Here is a 21,989-nt window from a genome sequence, read left to right on the forward strand (position 1 = left end):
CATGTCACCTCTTCAATTTTTCTCGCATAAACATTTGACATTTCTAAAACTGCTCTCTGGACACACTTGCCTCAGTTCTCTCAGCTAATCATTGACCACATTCAGATGTGCTAGTGCTTTAATTTTCCAGCATGCCGTCTTCTTTCCTTTTTCGGCATATCATTTAGGGCCTCCTGGCAGCAGTTACATGCTGAGAGCTGCCTTTGGCAGTAAGATGGGTTTTCACTTGGACTGCAGACAGGATACACATGTTAGTGTCTCTAGGCATAGAGACATTATGAAGCTCACTATAGTACTTGGCCATGTCAATTACTTATGGCATTTGAACATCTGAAGGCATTTCTATTTTGCCATGTTTGCTTTCTCTTCCTCAAGCAATGATAGACTGCTTCCAGGCAGGTCACTTCTTTAAGTGCCTCTACTGCAGTGACATCACATCAGGTCTTTATACAATGGTGATGGTATGAATGTCACTGTCAGCATTTGGTTGGTAAGTCATTTGCTGGATTTGGCACATCTTGCTCTTCAGGTGCCCTTCTAGAGGTGTTTGGCAGTTCCAGAGTAAACAGATTGGCAACATTATTTATCTTGTCTTTGAAAAAGATTGCATATTCTTGTGTTTCCAGGTTCTGCAGGTATTCTGGTAGATGAGGATAGTGAAGCACTGGATTGTCAGGTTGTTGCTGACTGCATCCTGCCTGCTCAAAACTGATACATATCTTCAGCAATAGCAGCTTTTCCAGCCATTTTTTCCTTCCACAAACTGCTGTCTCAGTTTATGACCAATTGTTTTCCAGGTAGAACAGTTTTTTCTTCAAGAATTCAGCCTCGCTGTGGTGAGTTCATAGCTTATGTGGCAGTGATTCCATTATGTGGTGAATCTCCTCATTCCATCAGGTGAATTCAGATATGGTTAGTATATATCCCCTGTAATATTGCAAACTCATCACAATCTCTCTGGTTTTCCACTATGCATTCCAAAGATCTGCTCTTACAACCTTCATACACTACAACAGTAATTATATTACTAACTAGGAACTACAAAGTCTCTAGATCCACCGCTATGCATTCCAGCAAATCTATTCTTGAAAAATTACATAAATTAGCATGACCATTTCACACTTCTTACCTAAAACTTTTTTTTTTAAACTTCTGCCTTCAATTCAGTCAGACAGCCCTGTGATAGGTGCCATAGGCATATGTGTTTTGCTGGCCTCTAGTGCAATGCTCTCACCTTTTCTCCCTACAAGGGTGATTGGGGAGCTATTGGGTGTTTAATTCCTCTTTTGCAATGCTTTTCCTCATTCCGTCCACTACTCATTCTTGGGGCATATTCAGTTATGACCATCTGCACTCCTGGTCTAGCGTCCAGGGCAGATTGGCAAGCTTTAAAATTTCATGGTAAGGCACAACCTACAAAGTCTGACTCATCACTCTGTTTTTCAGAACTATTTCCTGCATATTGCATAATCTATACCTGATCAGCTGTCTGGTTTTCCCCTGCTGCAAAAGCTTTTTCAAGAAGCACTATTTTGGATGCCCTTTAGCATTATTTCTACTGTCCATCACCATATGGCTCACCATTTCTGCTTTGTTGATCAGGTATCTGGGGATGCCATCCATAGTATGACGTTTGCCCATACTCATTCTTACAGGCAATTTCAAGTATGGTTACTCTACATTCTGGGCACGACATCATGGGGCAGCTAGGCAAATCTTAGTGATACAGGAAAGCATCACAAAAACATGGTAGATGTATCAATGCATCTCAGGTCTTCCATCAGCCTGAAATTTTACGGTTGGGAGGATTTTTCACAGTCTCCTGCATCTTTTGCAACCTTGCACTTAAGAACGTGGTTGTTCTTTTGCAGAGTCACTGGACCTGCATGGGAGTCATATTCTTGCATTTCACAGAATGAATGCATGCTTACATCAGAAGATGCAAAGATGATAAAGGCCTGCCTCCATTGTGGGGAACTGAATCTGGAAACCCTATAGTACTACAGTTTTTCTTGTGATCCACCCTATATATTTCTGGGCATCAGTGTGTGGTTTTTTCACCAGGTCTCAGGTCATAATTCTTTGGCACAACATTAGCCCAAGACAAAGTAGTTACTCAAGTCTTAGATGAAACACTAGCCCAGGAAAAGCAGTCATTCTGTGCCAAGGTTTTTCCATCCTTTAAGGGAGAGGACATATTGGACATTGGTTTGAAGTACAGGCTTGTTATGAGGACAAGAGAAGACAGCGGCAATTGCTGAATAGGGCCCCTGACAGGCTTGAGGCATTACAAAGCATGCATTACCATGACAGAGTGGGTACTACTGCATGTGTTGATGCCAGCGAACAATGCTCTTTCTGGTTTTGGATAGGTTCCTTTCTTGTCCCAGAAGCAATATGCGGAGGGACTGCTCTGCTGCTCTTTGCAGCTATAAGGCAGCATTACCTAATTAAGCCACAGCAGCAATTAGGTTGGTGGTGAGCCCATGGCAAGTAAGATGTTACAATCCTGGGCTTGTAGTGAGGTTGACCATGCCCTGGGGTGCATGACAAGTGCAATGGGCCGGATTTTAAAAAGGTCATACGAGTAAATCTGGAGGATTTCCGCTCATAACCGGTCTTAAGCGCACCGGGCTTATTTTTAAAAGGCCCGGGATGCATGTAAGTCCTGGGGCTTTACTAAAGGGGTGGTATAGGGTGGGGCGGGGGCGGAGCCAGAGGCCTTCAAAACAGCGGCCATTGCCGCTGTGTCGGAGGATCGCGTGCCAGCTGGCTGCTGGTAGGCGCAAAAGGTATGATAAAACTTTTGGGGGGGTTAGAGTAGAGCTAGGGGGGGTGGAAGGTTAGGGGAAGGGAAGGTCAGGCTAGGGGAAGGGAATGGGGAAGGTAGCATGGCTCGGCGCTCGCAAAGTGCAAAATTGTGCACCCGTTTCGCGCACGCCGACCCCTGATTTTATAACTTGCGCATACCTACAAGTTATAAAATCGGATGTACCTGTGTGCGCGCCGGGTAGCGTATGCAGATGTACCCCCGAGCGCACCCTTTTAAAATCTACCCCAATGTTTGTAAGTTGTCTGGGCAGAGAATACAAAGAAGCATGGGTGAGTGTGAAATAAGTTGCCTATCAAGTCTTCAGCTTTGCTGGCAAGGACTAGGGATGTACAGAGGGACCACATACGTTACATTCAGTATTCATATTCATGGGGGGGGGGGGCAGATATGTTGCATTCGGAAAGGGGGGGGCCCTGATCCATTCATGCGTTCCATTCTTATTCATTTCCAGGCTAAAATTTAATTAACTACAACCCCCCACCCTCCTCACCCCCCAAGACATGCCAAAAGTCCCTGGTGGTCCAGCTGGGGTCCGGGAGCGATCCCCTGCACTCGGACCGTCGGCTGCCGGTATTCAAAATGGCGCCGATAGCCCCTGTGACACAGTAAGGGCAAAGGCTATCGGCGCCATTTTGAATACCGGCAGCCGACGGCCCGAGTGCAGGAGATCGCACCCGGACCCCCGCTGGACCACCAGGGACTTTTGGTATGTCTTGGGGGGGGTCAGGAGGGTGGGGGTTTTGTTTAAATTTGCTCCTTTAGATGGCCGAATAATTCAGTGAAGATTTGTTGTATTCGTGAGAATAGCGATACGTTTCGCTTCCCCACGAATACAACGAATATGGCCCTATACATTGCGGATTGGCAATACATTGCAAACGAATGCACACCCCTAGTCAGGACTGGCCTACTCACCATCCAAAATTGTGTTGGCATTACTGCTCCTTCACTGACCAGGACATCATTGCACCACAGAAAACTCTCGGTAATCAAGGATCAAATTGGAAAATAGCCTGAGGAGCAAGGCTTCAACAGCCCTGCGTCCCCAACTGCGCTACACTGCTAGAGCAGGAAACTATTGAGCATTTGGAATTGAAATTCAGCAGGTGAGGGCATATAACTCCTGGGGATTGAGAATATGTTTAGCATTTCATTTTTAGTAATAGAATTGTTGTATTAGAAAGAGGTGGATGGGCGTAACCTGTACTGCATAGCAGTTACTACCATGAGCAACTTGCTGAGCAGACTGATTAGGCCATTTGGTCTTTATCTGCCATCATTACTATGTTAATATATAAGCAGCTGAATAATGCTGCAGCCATATCCATCCAATAAACATCTTTTTGAATAATGGTGTAACAGAACTGTCTCTTAAAAATCTGATAGAAAAAATTAGGATGGCAGTGGTGGGTGGTGTGGGCAACTGTATATAGGTGAGAGGCAGCAGTCACACCTGAGACGTTTGAGGCAGATATATACAAAAGGGTTTCTCTCATTCTGTATCTATGTAAAAAATGTATAGTATATATGGCTCTTAAGCTGGAGCTGGCAATAAAAATTATCCATAAAATGTAATCTATGATTATAAAATTACAGGTTTAATGATGCTATATTAAGTCTCACCAGTGACCTGTACAGATACAACATAGTAAGGAGGGCAGATAAAGATCAAATGATCCATCTAGTCTGCCCAGTAATTTGATTATGGTAGTATCTGCCCCTTCGTGCAGGTTACCCCCATGCATTCGGTTAAGGGTAGTAACTGCCATTCTGTACAGGTTACCCCTATGCATTTTGTTAAAGGTAACTTCATTTAGAACAGTGTGTCCAATTCTGGATACTGTATAGGCAGTCCAGAGAAAAGCTATCAAATGGTACAGGATCTACACCAAACCTTCCATGAAATGAGACTTAGACCAAATTTTTAAACCTCATAGAAAAGGGACAAGGAAGGAGGATGTGATCAGCATTTAAATGCCTCAAATATATCAATAATACACGAGAAGAAAATCTTTGTCAGAAGAAAGACAGCTCCCTAGAACAAGAACTCATGCTATCAGACTCCAAGGTGTAGACTCAGGAGCATCATCAGGAAATATTTTCTTATGGAAAAGGTGGTGGATTCAGGGAAGGGCTCCTATGGGAGATTGTGGAAACAAAAAGAATGATAACATTCAAGAAAGCCTAGGTTAAACAGAGCATTCTTGGGAAGAAGCGAGAAGCTAGCCAAAAATTAACTTGGATCTATAGCACCTGCACCAGGAATGCAACTGTGCAGATTAGATGGAACTTCAATGTTATATCTGCCATCACACTCCGTTTCCCTTTTCCATATAAAAGTCCTTATTTTTCTCTCTTTACAAGTGAGCGTGCAAGTTGTTACTAAAAGTTATGTAGGCATCTGGGATTTTCTGTTTCCCACTCAACCTTCCTAGCTGACATTCCTGAAATTTACAAACATACCAATATTGGTCATAAAAGGCTGTAGCCATTATTTGCAAATCAACCTGAGCCAAACTGTGTCACAAATATCAAGCCCCACCCCCGAACCCCCACCCCAGCAGCTGACCACCTTCAAAAAAAAAAAACAAAAAACAAACCTCCTAGGGCTTCAGGCACCTTCTGGTGGGCCCAGCCCATGAACAGTGACCCAACCACCACGCCCCGGCAAAAGAGGCTCAATCGGGGAGTGTACCGCACTGCACACACTGCTACAGAAACGACAGCCCTCCCCAAGCTGCTCCTCAGCGCACACCCCTTCATAACACCCTATTGTAACACCAACAATCCAAGCTACAATGGCTCAGAGGTTCCAACCACAAGCTGGGAGAATCTCACATCAAATAAAGAGATAGAGTGGGTGGGTGGGTGGGAAGCCTCTTCAGACCAAGGGATCAAGAGGAGGCAGCAAGCGAGAACACCTCCTCTTAATCCCTCCTTTTGCCCTATGTCTCCTTGGCCAAACACCAATCTCCCAGTGATGATTTGAACTGCAGGGGCAGCGAAAGAAACCCCCACTAACCTCTGGCACTGGCCAGTGATCCCCTCTCTCCTCCCCGTTTTTTTTTCCCCTGCCGCATTTCAGAGTTTGTGAGGCAAGCAGGGCCTGGAGCCATGTTACTCCCAGCAGCCGGGACTCTGCTCGCCTGCCTCAGGCGCGTCACTAAACTATTTTTTTGCTTTTGTGTTCCTTAAACTGTGAGGTCTCCTTACATGGGTGAGTGTCCAATAAGTGCTGGTCAACTGTGAAGATGTGAGGGTCTTTGGGGATATGCAAAAGAGTGGAAACCTATTAAATAAAATCCCATTCGCTTCATGATGTCTCTCTCATTCAATGTCATTCTCTTTCTAAGTTAATTGTTTTATATCAGTATCTTGTGCCCAGTTCAAATAGCAAGTGTAGGTCCTAGAATAAAACTGGACACTCTGTAGGATGCAATACCTTTTAAAGAGCACATCTAATAAATATATTATAAATGTATTTATCCTTCCTTTGGCATTCGATGTTAATAATCCAAAACACATCTTTAGATAGCAAGTCTTCCTTAGCTGCTGTAATGGGATCCTCCAAAAACTGAATGAACTATACATTTAGCAAACTTGGATCATTTAAATTAATATATTTTCATTGCTACAACAAATAATCTTTAAAAAAAAACAAAGAATACTGTGAAGCTTTTGAGCTGGTATTTCACAAGCCATGATTTCTAACAATTTTACAAGACTCAAGTCTGTTTAATACAATTAGAATTGACCAGTTCAGTCTTAACACAGCTCATTTCTCATATTTGTAGCAATTCACACTAAGCATAGCTCAATTTCATTAGCAAAACAGGATATTTATTTAATAGGGAGCTACGTAAAAGGAAAAATCCATGCAATGTTATTAGCCAAGTTGATTAGAAAAAGCCATTGCTATCCTTGGGAGTGAGTAACAAAAAAATAATAAGTCTACTTCTTGTGATCTGCTGGGTACTTGTGACTAGGACTAGCCACTGTCAGAGGCAGAATGCTAGGCTCGATGGACCTTGATTTGACCAAGCATGGTTCTTATGTTCTTTTTTCTAAAAAATCTCCAGTATCTTACATGCATTACAAGGAAAGGATGTTAATTAAAATGTGTGCCCATTCAGATGTATTATGTATTACTAAATGTTCAGTATATGCTATGCATGCAAAGCAAAAAAAAAAAAAAAAGCATCTGCATAGTATATTTGGTTCATGAACTGACCTTTGAACATTTTCTTGGGGGGGGGGGGGGGAACCACATTGTGATTATTATCAGAAAATATTTAAAGTGTTTGACTTCAATGGTGTACTTTTCTAGAGGCAATCACATTTTTAACTAGGGAAATAGAAAATCACTATGGGATGCTCTGCTTAGATTAAATTAGCAAGAAACTTGTTACCAGACCATATAAAAGATATAGCACAGTAAGACATGACCTTGCAAAACCTTGGAGCCAATATGCAATTTTTTCCCCATAACCCTTGCTAATTATCTGCAAAGTTACAGACCCTTTTAGTGGCAGGTAATTTTTCTTTCAATAGTGAGTTGTTTTTGGCTTTTAAATATTTAATTAGTCTTGTTATGATATGAGAATTGTTACACATGCCAAGTGCTTCGATTTTCAGTCCCTGTTCCTCCTAATTATGCTCAGATTTAGACTGGTCATCCCAAACCTCTCTCTCTTGTAATTATTTACTCCTTAAAGATCATTCAGAGGAGAAATATTTTCACCCTTATAGCTCTCGCTTTCCACAAATGGCTTTTCTGGTCCGTTAATTACCCACTCAGAGGATTAGAGTTTGTAATAATGCAAAAGAACCTGCATCCAAGCTGAGTTTTACAGGAGAAAAAAAGAATAAATTGGTTTTTGTAAATTCACCCTGGAGAATACCCCCTTTTTGGTTATGAATTTCATCAACAGGAGCTATGACCCACAGCTAGATCTCTGCTGATTCCAATAGGTTACAGTGGTGACTCATTTGTGCAGCTCCAGCAAATTCCCAAGGGACCAAAATGCATAACGGCTGTTGAAGTTATCTTTAGGCATTAGAATTCATCTCACTCCCCTCTTTTTTGGGAGTGTAATATACATCACTATAATATCAAGGTTAAGGAGGATACAACAACTTTTTCTCCAAAGTTGTCAACAGGGATCCAAAGGATTTATTTTATAATGCCAATAAAATGCACAGCTTTTTAAAAATTGTATCTGGTTTTTTTTCTTACTAGTTTAAAATTACAAAGGCGAATGTGTCAATCAGTGAAACATAAATTCATTACTACTGAGCCTCTCTTCAAACATTTCTTGATTTTTTTTTAATGTTAAGATTTATAGTATCCCATAAAGCTGGTTAGATCAAGTTCACATTTTGATAGCTGTCTGATTTTCAAATGTTTGTCTCATAAATGTGCACCTCTCAAAATAAGACAAGCATGCTTCCCGGTTTGCTTGGGCAAGCAATGCATTTTCCATTATGGATTTTGTCTAAAACCTGGCATGTCTCACAGGCTTAAGATGGTTTTGCAACTATGCTAAAAATGATTGTGCTGTAGCAATTTTGCCTCTCCCCTCCCAAAAAAATCAGGCAGATTAACTTAAACGAGTGACCTCAGAAAATAATCGCAGTTCAACTCTGACAAGTAAGAGAATGTTAAATCATGCTCGAGTTTAAAATGCTCATCATTTCATCTATTTATCAAAACTACCTACCTCTGCAGGAGCCTCATGTGTTTGCACAATTAAAACCCCCACATTAGCTATACATAATACTGCATTACATTTGATGTGCATCCTTTTCTATTTAAGTACTGGGCTGACAGCAGGAAGAGACTGATAAAACAGCAACAAGACATTGCTGATGGCAATCATGATAACCAAACATATGCATTCTGCCTACTATTTATTACCCAAAGTACTACATTTCTTAATGGGACTTTGGGTAATGCCTGTTTGAGATATCTCAGGCACAAAAGCAACCAAATCACCTGAGATTACTTAATATAAGAAGAAGAAAGCGATTTTGTTTAATAAACATCAGAGCTAGAAGCAATAGATTACTATATAAAAGGCAATAAGCAGTCTACTACCTTCCAGATGAGGAAACACCAAAAGGCTCTGAAAGCCTAACAGGACAGCAGAGTTTATTATATATAAGTAATGAGGATAACATCTGACAGATGATGGGACACAGAGCTACTGATTGCTATGATCAAATATAAAAGTAATGGAACCCAGCTTGTCCTTAAATAAAGATGAGACTGTACACGAGGTCTGTTAAAAATTGATTTATGCTGAAACACAAAAGCAAGTAACATGCGTACATTTGTTTCATAGTGCTTTTGAGATGTCCAATTTAAATGCTTGTTCAGACATCAATGTCCCTTCTAGCTCAAAGTCAAAAGTAGAAAGTTTGCTGGAAAAACAGCAGCAAGGAGAAACATCCCAACCACCATCCTGGATGAAGTATATACATTCATATTAAACACTTGTAAATGTTGCCGAACTTTGATATAACCTATGTGACTCAAGCCTGCTGCACGATGATACTTCACTATCTGATGTACCCGGCTTTGAAATGGATAAGGAACAGTTTCATCCCTGGCTAAGGGAGGGAGGTCACAACCAGGGAGGTGTTCTGCTTCTGGAGCAAGGGAGGGAGCATAGACAGGGGTGGCCAGCCTGCCCATCAGCCGCCTCTCTTTAGGCACTTTTTCTCACCTACAGCTCAGACTGGCAATTTTTCTTACCTTCAAGGCCACTGCATGTGATCAGTTGGGGCGGCCTCAGCAGAGGCCGGGATCCCTGAGGGCATCTGCAGCACTGCCTGGGATGAGTGTAGTGTGCGGCCCTCCTCACAGCGCTTTGGCAGGGCTGAAGGCCAGCCACGGGGATGGGTTTTGTTGCGATCGTGCAGCTACAGAGCTTTTTTTTGGCCCTGCTAGTGAGCTATGCAGCCCTTGCTTCAGGCTAAGGCGGCATACAATGGGGGCCCTTTAAGTGCGCAGGCTGCTGCGATCATGTGATAGAAGGCACCCCCCTACCCCCACAGTGTAGGTTTTGGTGCCCATTTGTTTGGGGGATTTCTTTTTGTTTAAAAGAGAGCTCCGGAGGCATGCTGGAGAGCTGTGATCTGGTGAATGCGGGCCCTCTCCCTTGGCATGTGCATGCATCTGACTGCCCATTCTCAGGTGGAGCATGGCCTGAGGTGGGACGGACAGACCCTAAGGGATCCAAGTAGGGTCATTTGTTGCATTCAAGGGAGGGGGTGAGGACACCATAGTGTGTGGGTAGAGTGCTGATTCTTTCCGAGGCTGGCATGTGGCCCTTTATGTTGAACCAGTTGGGCAGCCTGCTCAGGTAGGTGTGTGTGTGTGTGTGTGTGTGTGTGTGTGTATTAAAAAAAAAAAATACACCTACATTTGGGGTCAAAAAGAGGATGGGGGAGGGTGACAACCTGGAGCATTTATATGCACGAGGGGCAAGTGTGGCTTTACTGCAGCACCTGGAGGTGGCCTTGGGCCAACAGTAGCGGGGACTGATGTGCAGATAATCATAGGTAGGTGAGAGGAGGCAGTCTCACTGGGGACCTTTGTGTAGAAGTGGAAATAGTGAAATACAACAGCCCACTGGCATCATAAACCAGGAGAGCTTGCCCCACTGTTGCTCTACTGTTCCAGCATTATAGTCTGGTATCTTCAACTTCACCTCTTTTCCAATGCTACTCTAGTCTGCCACTATGGAACTAATAGTGAAGTGTAAAGAGGGCAGCTAGGGTGCACTTGGAGGTGCTTCAAGGGAAAGGATCCAAGGTAATAGGGCAAACTTGCCCAACAGCACTGCACCATAGGTAGCCTTGAGTACAGAAAGCTAAGAGAACGACATCTTATGAGAAGTTACGGTCTCCTGACCATAATACAGCAGATGGCAACAGATAAGATCAGCTAGCCCATCCAGTCTGCCCACACTGAGGATCTATCCGAGCTGCTAGCTACAGAGTATGACTTCCTGTAAGACATCACGCCTTATGCAGGACAGTTTTGTTGTATTCCTCCTTTTTAGTCTATAGGGATGTGCTTTTGTTTTTAACGACATCGACAATTTTGTTTCATATCGTTTTTAAACTGAAATGATAAAAACAAATTCCCAAAATTTTGTGAATTTATCATTTTTTATTTAGTGTGCACTATTTGAGTTAGTGAGCTCTATTTGAGTTACTGAGCTGTATTATAGCTCAATGTGCACTAAATCAAAATAGTGCATTCTAAATGAAAAATTTTAAAAAAAATTGCTGAGTATGTAAGATCCCCCACTTAGTTTGCACCCATAAAATGCGAACTGTACTATTGTGACTATTACCCTCGCATCTGGTCTCTTGCTCAGCCTGCCAGATATATCCAACTAAATGAGCACCTGTTTTTCTGCAAGGCATTATAATTGTATTTGCAGCCTGCCATAAGAACATAAGATTTCTATACTGGGTCAGACCAAGGGTCCATCATGCTCAGTATCCTGTCTCCAACAGTGGCCAATCAAGTCACAAATACCTGATAAGTACCCAAACATTTAATAAATCCTAGGCTACTAATGTCAGGAACAAGCAGTGGCTATTTCCTATTGATTAAAAGCAGCTTAAGGACTTCTCCGGGAACTTATCCAAACCTTTTTTTAAACCAAGCTACACTATAGCTGCCTTAATATCATCCTCTGGCAATGTATTCCAGAGCTTAATTGTGTGCTGAGTGAAAATCATTTTTCTCTGATTTGTTTTAAATGTGCTACTTGCTAACTTCATGGAGTGCTCCTAGTCCTTGTATTATTCAGAAGCGTAAATAACAGTTTCACATTTACATGTTCAAATCTTTTCAGGATTTTGTGGAATGCTACCTTATTCCTCCTCCATTGTGTCTTCTCCAAGCTGACCAGCTCTTACTTCTTTAGCCTTTCCTCATAAGGGATCCGTTCTTTGCTGTTTATCATTTTAGTTGCCCTTTTCTGTACTTTCTCCAGTGCAACTGTCTTTTTTGAGATGCAGCAACCAGAATTGTACACAGTATTCAAGGTGCAGTCTAATCATTGAGTGATACAGAGGCATTATGACATCCTCTGTTTTATTTGCCATTCCCATTCAAATAATTCCTAACATTGTTTGCTGTTTCGAGTACTGCAACACACTGAGCAGTCAAATGCAATCTAACCAACTATAATGCCCAGATCTTTTTCCTGGGTGGTAACTCCTAAAATGGAACCTAACATCATGTAGCTACAACATGGGTTATTTTTCCCTATATGCATGACCTTGCACTTGTCCACATTATATTTCATCTGTCATATGGATGCCCTATCTTGCAAGGACCTCCTACAATTTATCACAATCTGCTTGTGATTTAACTCTTCTGAATAATTTTGTGTCATCTGCAAATTTGATCATCTTGCTCGTTGTATCTTTTTTCAGATCATTTATAAATATATTAGAAAGCACCCAAGTACAGATCCTTGAGGCACTCCACTGTTTACCTTTTTCCACTGTGGAAACAGACCATTTAATCCAACTCTGTTTCCTGTCTTTTAACCAGTTTGCAATCCATAAAAGGACATCTCCTCCTATCCTATGACTTTTTAGTTTTCTTAGAAGCCTCTCATGAGGGACTTTGTCAAACACCTTCTAAAAATACAAATACACATCTACTGGTTCCACCTTTATCCACATACTTATTAACTCCTTCAAAAAAATGTAGATTTGTGAGGCAAGACTTTCTTTGAGTAAATCCATGTTGGCTGTGTCCCATTAAATCATGTCTATCTATATGTTCTGTGATTTTATTCTTTATAATAGTTTCCACAATTTTTCCCAGCACTGAAGTCAGGCTCACTGGTCTATAGTTTCCCAGATCACCTCTGGAACCCTTTTTATATATTGTAGTTGTATTGTCCACCTTCTAATCTCCAGGTACAACAGGTGATTTTAATGATAAGTTACAAATTACTTGTAATAGGTCTGAAATTTCATTTTTGTGTTCTTTCAGAACCCTGGGATTTATACCATGTGGTCAGGTGATTTGCTATTTTACTACATCTTCCAGGTTCATCGTGATTTGGTTCAGTTCATCTGAATCATCACCCTTGAAATCAGTCTCCGAACGGGTATCTCCCAGACATCCTCCTCAGTAAACACCAAAGCAAAGAAAAGCCAGACAGATCCAGCTGCTAGTAAATTTATGAATTTTCTTTTTTTTTTTTTTTTTAATCTATTTGCAATATTCAGAAGAAAAGCAAGTGATGAAATATAACGGGGGTTTTTTTGTTTTTTTTTAAACAATGCAGCTTTTCTCTCTCCCCTTTACAATTCTGGTGTTTTGTGGAACCTTTGGACTTGAGTTACTCAATTGTTTCTCCTCAATACGTGTTTCGTTATAATATTTATTCTATAAACATTCTAAAGTGAAATGGCAAATAATTACCCCAGTGAAACCAACACCAATCCTATTGCTTTCTACCAATCTAATAAAAATGAGAGGCTAGAATTTAATCTCTTGGTTCCCTTATACTTAACTCAATAAAATAAGTGCTAGGATTGCCTTCCAATATCCAAGGTCTACCTTGTATACGTAATAGGAATTTGAAGCCAATGTTTCTCCTATTACCCTCTTTTTTTTTTTTTTTTTAAAGAGGGAAATGTGTACACAGACAACTGATGTGTGTACACATACATGACTAAGTGTAGATTTGAACTGCAAGTACCTGAAAATTTACAGGGAACAACTTTTTGTCCAATGATTGATTTCACACCAAGATAAACATATTACATGGCGCAATAAGTCTGCTTAGCAACTTAAAATGGCATTAACATCATAGAAGTAACATTTTTTTTTATAAGCTCAGTTCATCTGCTGTCACCATGTACAAGCCTGAGTGTACAACACTGTATGCTCTGAAGCAACAAAGAAAGGATACTACTAAGAAACAAGCATGCATCTTATGCCACAGATATAAAGAGCAAAAGGTACAGTAAATAAAACATGAAAACAGCATCAACTCACACACAAAAGCAAATTCTAGTCTTTATTTATAATGTATTTGAAAATATAGAATTCCTCATCTAAAACAAAAATGGACCTGACTTTGGAAACTACGCCAATATTCTAAATGCATAAGATTCAGTACACTAAAGTATACAGTATACACAGCTAAGTATGCTAAGAATCTTAACCCATGCATTTAACAAACACTTATAATTAAAGTAAAAAATGGTGTGTAATTTTCTAGCAATCATGGTCAATTTATTAAGCAGTCATTTGCAACTTCATTACTAGATGAATATAAAGCACTGGAATAACCTACTGGTGTGCTTATCTTTGACCCTTAAAACTTTTCCATTTCAGCAACCTTAATGTCAAAATACCATTAGAATGTCTACCCACTTAAAAACCTGAACAACCCCAGGCAAATGAAAAATCTATCGGGGTCAATTAAAAAAAAAAAAAAGTACCCTTGCTGCATTCATCTATAAAGCTTACACAAGCCACAGATGTCTTCTGCTCATTTTATTGTGATAATAAGTTTGCTGAAAGGTGAAAAGGAAGTTTCTGGGAGTAGAAGTACTAGCAATCTCATTTTTCACCAATTCCATTGGCAGATGAAAAAAAAACAACAAATAAGTTCCTATTTTTGTTCTGATTTACATTTCATTTTGGAGGTGATAAAGCAAAGGTGACTTCTCAAAGATCCTCATGAACTTCAAGGAAGTGGGCTGTTGCAGTGTTGGCCTTCATTAGAAAGTCCTAGCTGGTAAAATAGTCATATAAGATTAACAACATGGGGAGTTTGGCCAAAGAAAGTACAAATATTACATGGAACTAGATGAAAGTAAAATAAATAAATAAATAAACAAACAAACAAACAAACGAGGCTTTAGAACAACAAAGAAAGTAGAGCTTCTGCTTTGAGCGTGCACTTCTTCTGAAACCTCCTTATTTATTTCCCTTTGTAAATATAAATGATATAGAACAAAATTGTTTGGTGTATTACTATTGACTGGCAAAGGCAAAAAATAAATAGTACCTATTCGAGACATTCTTAAAGTACACTTGCAGCCCCAATCCCATTCTACTTGCTCCAATCCTTGTACTTTTTATATGCCTATCCTGTTTACTAAGTGATATTCAATGGATTTCCTATAGAGCAATGAACCTTAACAGGCAGCTTTTAATTGCCCCACATAGGAAGCCACATTACTATTAATTCCACAGCTACAGTATAAAACAAAACTAATGCTTCTCCAGCTCTCCAGCAATTAGACCTCTCGGCTATTTGGCTAACTCTGCTTCATGATACCCAGTGCAGTTAATTATATTTTTTTGATGTTAATAACGTCTGTCAGTTTCAAGCATAACTCCTCTTTGATGAATATTTAAATTATATGTGAATAAAAAATCATCTTGGTTATATTTCATATTCAGCAATCATCACAACTTAATAAAGTTCTCCTAAGCAAGAGATGAGATAAATAACTATATGAATACACATAAAAAAGGTCATAAATCAACATTAGACAATACAGCGATGATTAGTATTGTAGGTGATGTAACCAAACTGTGTGGCAATATGAATGATCTATGTCCCCTTCTCTAGAATATTAAACGGCCCGCAAATAAAATTTTTAAGTTATTTCTAAAAGACAGTCATATATTAAATACATCCATGCATGAATAAACTACGAGTACATCATAGGGCTGGGCCAAAAGGTCACTGAGTGAATGAAAAACATAAGTAAATTATCAAAATGATAGGGAATGCTAAGGGAAATGAGTGCATTTCTGCCAGGTTTCAACTAACAATGATCTTCCAAGTAAAGCAACTTTTACTGCTAACCGTGATTTTGATAAGAAACAGGGACTCACTTCAACTCGCAGTGAAGTGAAACTATAAGAGTGTAAATAGTGGTGCTTAGCTGACGAGAACATTATAACAGTAATCTGCTTAAAAAAAAAATAAAACCACTGCTGTAAGGCAGAGCATAAAAACTTACAGGACTTAAATGGAACTCATTAAACAAGAGACTGTAGACAAGTACATTTTCTAGTACTTGATTCATTAAACAGCCACAGCTCTTATACTCTGATGGCCCTACTGAGTAATGAATTGAGTACCAACCAAAAAAAAAAAAAAAGGCGCAGTAAGCCATTATGCAACAGTCCTATGCAGTGTAATATATGGAATAATGCAAGGGGAAGCAGGAGGACTGTTACTTTACGACTGAGGGGACCTGGTGCCAGCATAAAATAATGAGCAAAACTCAAGTGATTTCTCTTGTCATTCGTAATGCATAAGAGGGATGCTCAGGTAACGATGTCACTACTACAGCTGCAATCTTAGGATTCCTCTCGCCACCATCTCTATTATGCCTGTTACTGTATGAATCCACACGTACCCTAGCCTTTCACTGACCTCCAAAAGACAAGGACTGGTGCTGAGAACTTTGCAGTATTCAGTCAAAGACGTCAGGGGTATGGCTCCCACAGAACTGGCATGGCAAAGCTTTGACACAATCATCAATTTTCAAATCAAACTGCTTTCCGCTTGTCCATACTGCCATGCTTATTCACTGGATAGCACCTTTCCACACAGATTTAATACTGGTTTACAGTTATTTAAAAACCCACCACTAGCATCCTAAAAGCAAACAAAAGAAACTGAGAGGCTACACATTCCAGCACAAGACGTTGACACGTGCCACTTTTAAATCCAGCACATCCATAAATGTACAGAAACATCCAGAAAGCAAACTGGTAGAAAAAAGAAGTATCAAAGAGGCAGGCTCAAAGCTCACTTAATAGAAACATTCACCATAGTAGTGACTAGACCAGTGCTTCCCAACCAGTGCGCCTTCAGAGCTGGTCAGGTATGTCAAGGAAAACAGTTACCACTGCCTTATGCTCACATCTAAACCAGCACCTGGGCTCTGCTCTCAGCACCTTGCAGCAATCGCGCATGCCTCTTCTGCCTACCTACGGTATAAGCTCTAGAGCAGTGGTTCCCAACCTGGGGGTCTGTGAGACCGTCCCGAGGGGAGGGGGGGGGTGTCCTCCAGTAGGGATGCCAGAGAGTTTAGCTAGGGAGAGAGTGAGTGGGCTGCTGCTACTCGTGATTAGTTGAGCTGCTGCCACAGGCCAGGAGCATGAGAATGGGGCCTGTTATGGCCCCGAAAACCTCACCCCGCAGAACAGGCACGAAGAGGGGCTTGTTTGCACCCATTAGAAGCCTCAAACCTCACTGCCCCATGTTCAGCAGAGGTGTGGAAGGAGGACTGATTGCAGTACTGAAGGGCTGATTGCAGCCCTTCAGAATCATATTCCCCACTGCTGCACTTTGTGAGGAGGTGAGGAAGAGTCGGGGAGACTGCGGCTGTCAGAACCTTTGCAGCCCCTGCTGCACACTAAGGAAAGTTGAGGAAAAGCTGGGTTATTTTCAGTAGTGAGAAATATTTCCCACTACTGCCATGTGCTCTGCCACTGGCTTGACAGAGAGTAGAAATGGCCTGACAGAGACAGAAGAGAAGTGAGCAGAATGACTCAAAGGCAGAAAGGAGGACATGGGAATGGGGTTGACAGTATGAGGGAAGAAAGAATGAGCCAGGAATGAAGGAAGAAAAGGAGGATAAAGAGGGAGACAGAAATCCATGATTGACCTGGTTAAGGGGAGGGAGAGTGGATGGCAACCTATCAGGGGAGAGTAGGAGAGGACCCCCAGGAACCATACTGGACAGAGGTGGAGAGGAAGGGAGGGGAGGGTCAGAGGACCACCATGATCCAGGAAAAAAGAAGGGAAGGATAACTGCCAGGGATGGAGGAGGAGGAAGGATGAGAAAATAGTCAGGTGTGGATATGACATTGAACACCAGTTATTTAGGAAGGATACCAAAACATGGAGATCTCATTAGCCTTCCCTCCCACTGAAAAGCAGGATCTTGTTTTGCTATTTTTAAATTCTAAATTATTTTGTGACTATCATTTTCTGTATGTATTTTCCTTTATGATTTTTATAAACAAAGTCTAAAAGAAAACCAGTCTATAAGGAGGTCAATTTCCAGGGAGGGTAAGTTTCAAAGCTTTTTCTGTGGATAAACATCTGTTACGTAGGTACAAGAGCCCTTGTGAAAATAACTATTCCCCCCCACTCAGGGTAAAAGTGCCTGTGCTGGGGAACAGCATGCAGACTTTTTTTTTTTTTTTTACCTGTGGGGAAAAAAAGGAGCAGGGCTAGGCTGGGGGAGGGAAAGTACAGGGGGAGACTTAATTTAGAAATCTTCATGCGTATTTTCCCATATGCACTTTGTACCTGCTTCAAAACCAGGTGCAAATTATGCAGGTACAAAAGCTACTGGCCTTCCTCCACTGGCTGAGTTTACAAAAGGAAGCTACATGGGCAGCTGGATTGCAGATCTGCAGGTACTGGTGCTGATTTTCTGCCACGTCAAGCCAAGTTGCCAAACTGGAACTTTTTTTTGAACTTCCTTCTGAAGGTAGAATGGGCTCTACCTTCAATTATGAGAGCAATTATTTATTTATTTAATTGTTTATTTTTAAGGGCTCGGAAATTGCCCCCCCCCCCCCTACATATTCAGTTTAGATCCAAAATTTGTGCGCTATAAACGATTTTGGAGTGCATATCATTAATTTTTGCATGCTATAACAAAAGTAATTAGACATGTGTGAGGATACTTGAAACTTTCTGAAGCTGAAAAGGTGTCCGTGTGATTATTGGACAACAAGCTGGGCCCAGAGATCTTGGCCCCGCTGTGTACAGCACATATAGACAATAACTTTGAAAGGGGAGTGTGCGGGAGCACACTGACACGTGTGCATTGGTGTGTACCCAGGGATGCGGCTATTTTATAACATACGCGCATCCATGCCGTGAGCAGTTTCACCAGTTCATCCACCAGTTCACCCAGTGTAGAACTGGGTCCTTCAAACACCCAGATTTAATAATCTGCACACTCCCCAGTTACCCCAGTCCCTTTAAACCCCTCAGAAATGGCTGTTTGTTTGTTTAAGTTACACCTCCTCCATAGCAGAAGTAAAATTACATGGCACTAGATCTGGGCGCACGCCCAAGCAAGTATTTGCACACATAGGGGTAAGTTTCAAAGGAGTTACGCGTGTAAATGAACGTACTATTGTAACAATTTTCAAAAGCCATTTTCTCGAGTAAAGTGCACTTACTGGAGTAAAACCTATGGAAAATTCAATGACATATTGCAGCAATTTTCAAAAGCCCACTTACTAGAGTAAAATTCATTCAACACTTTTAAAAGTTCCAGTAAATGCTTTTAAAATCAGGCCCATATCTAGTCTGCACTCTGGAACGTCCACGCTTTGCCCAAACCACAACCCTTTTTGATTTGCAGTGAGATATTTGCATGCACATGTAGGCAGCTTCCTGCTGGGTGCCTGCATGTCCTACAGGCATGAACATCTCCCAATTTTGGCATGTGCTGGGCTTTTAAAATTCACCTTATATTGCACAAGGCATCTCCTCCTCTTTCTCCACCTGAGCCTCCTTCCTTCTTCTTTCCTATCCCTACACTAAATAAAAGACTGGGAGAGCATACACTGTGCACTGGATGTGACTTCTCTGAGTGTTGGGAGCAGCAACCATGGAAGAGCTCTGGCAGCCAGGTAACTGAGCTGGCTGCCTACATCACACTGTCTCCCTTTGCCTGCACTTTATATAGAGGGAACAGGTCCTTCTTGGTGGGTTCATGTATGTGTCCCCCACTCTCCCTTCCTTTGTTTTAAAAATTTGGAAGAGGGACTGGGGGGGCTTTCAGTGATTCCCTAGCTCTTCTTTAGCTACTTTCTCAATTAAGCTCTGGAATTCATTGTCTAAGGATATGATAAAGGCAGTTAACCTAGCTGGGTTTAAAAAAAGGTTTGGACAAGTTCCTGGAGGAAAAGTCCATAAACAGTTATTAACCAGGTAGACTTGGAGAATCCACTGCTTATCCCTGGGGTGTAAGCAGCATGGAAATCTACCTACTATTTGGGAGCCTACCAAGTACTTGTGACCTGGATTGGCCACTGTTGGAAATAAGATGCTTAACTTGATGGACCCTTGGCCTGAACCAGCATGGTGGTTCTTTTGTTCTATATGAGTCCTCTCCATGTCCGCACTGCCTGCTCTGTGGAGGCTTGATGTGCCCCACAACATTTTTGTTAAAGTGTGCCTTAAGTTTGAAAAAGTTAAGAGAAACAGGACAGGACAGAGGCAGTGGGAGAGATGTCAGAAATACATTGCAGTTGTAGCGAGGCTGGAAATAACATTGTAAATGAATACTACCATAAAAACAAGATTAAAATGGTAATGTGTGCTGGTAGATTAAAAAATAAAAATACACATACACAACTAGAGAAAGCACCAAATGGGTCAAATGTCAGTTACTATTCACTACAGTCTAGATTACTTCATATAGAAGATTTATACACGGAAGATTCATTAAAACAAATGAATTAAATGGTGGTGGTGGTAATGGGGTGTATATTTGGTTCACAAGGATTTAATGGTCCTACGAGTCCTCTGCTTCTTAAATTTCTTGAATGGATAGGAAAGGTGAGAGAAGAGCTAATGAAGTCTGGTGTCTGATTTCTGTCGTTCCTTGCTCTCATCTTTACCTGCTCTATTGGACCTCAAAATGTTGTTGTGGTGCTTTACATGGTGCAGAGCAGCAGGAGGAAGACGTCGTGAGGGGGCTATGAGCCACCTCTATTTTTGAATTTATGCAACGTCTGAACTGCCAGTTCATCTGCACTGGAATGTTTAATTGGTGACACAGCACTCTACCAAGGGACTCTGACTTATTAAATGAACTATCGGCTAAACATAGCAGTGGTCCTCAGTATTCATTACTCTGAACAAGGCCTTATTCAAGTGCAAAAGATGGGAAGCACAATTGACTTCCCTTAATGCTCACCAACTTCAGAATCAAATTAAAATTTTGCTGTAAGGATATCAAGAATAAGTAAGGTTTATTTAGTGATGGATGGCACAGTAAGTGAAACAAGGGCTTTTCATTACAGCAGAGGTCACTCTTATTCAGGTTTGGCATTGAGCAGGCTTCTTCCCCACTAACAAAAATACCTGCAATTATTTTTATTTTATAATTCAAAAACTGAAAAAATTATATTACGCCCCCAAAATAAAAAAAACCCACCAAACTTAAAAAAAAAAAATCCCCACTACGTATGATCCAATTTAAAAAGTCTATTAAGTGGTATTCTAAGCTTTGTTATTCTAAACAACCCCATGGCTTGTAGGTGACTGGGCTAACTTTCGCATTTTGAATCCTAAAAAATTAAACCAACCTGAATTTAACACAGTAACATAGTAACGATGGCAAAAAAGGCCCAAATGGTCCATCCAGTCTACCCAGCAAGCTTCTTATGGTAGTATCTGCCGTGCCATGCAGTTACTCTCATGTTTCCATGCAGGGTGGCAACTGCTGCTCTGTGCAGTTATCCCCAAGTCTTATGATAGCCCACAAAAATCCATTGCTAGAAACATTTTTACTGGATGAGGAGACTTCTTGAAAATTCAGACAGTGGTGCTTGATGTGCTTTGCTTACGGACTTGGCTGTAGAAGCAGTCCTGTGCTTACTCTCTTACGTCTGCGTGTCAGTACCCCAGACTGTAAAAGCCAGGGCCCGAGTTGGTTGTCGTCTGAATCTGATTCTCCTCCCCCCCCTCCCCCCCTCCCCGCCATCAAAGTTCTAGCGAATATGACTGATTCAAATTAAAATGTGGGTAGAAGAATTAATGCATTCTGCTTTCATCTCAGAGACAAAAGAGCTAATATCTTGCAAACTGTACCCTTCTGGCCCGACAGCATATTTTCACACAAATTCCTTGCAGAAGTGTTATCAGAGACCCTAAAATGATCCCAGAAAACATGCTGCTAATGAAACACAACAGTCCTAATTCAGCTTATACCCATAGAGCACATTTACCCGTGTCCCAGCATAAAAATGACTCGACACCGTGCTAACCGTACATTGTGGTTAAAAGATAGTGCATTATTGATTATACAAATATAAACCCACAACACAGGTATGTAGAAACTGCTTAACCATGCAGCTGTCATCCTCAGAGCT

General features: G+C 41.2%; 1 protein-coding gene across 19 annotated transcripts in view; it reads right to left on the bottom strand.

The window, feature by feature from the left end:
• The window catches only part of ADGRL2 (adhesion G protein-coupled receptor L2), a 579,402-nt gene that overhangs the window by 120,151 nt on the left and 437,262 nt on the right, over nucleotides 1-21,989 (bottom strand). The window lies entirely within an intron of this gene.

This window comes from Rhinatrema bivittatum, chromosome 10, assembly GCF_901001135.1.
Source record: "Rhinatrema bivittatum chromosome 10, aRhiBiv1.1, whole genome shotgun sequence".
NCBI classification, from domain to species: domain Eukaryota; kingdom Metazoa; phylum Chordata; class Amphibia; order Gymnophiona; family Rhinatrematidae; genus Rhinatrema; species Rhinatrema bivittatum.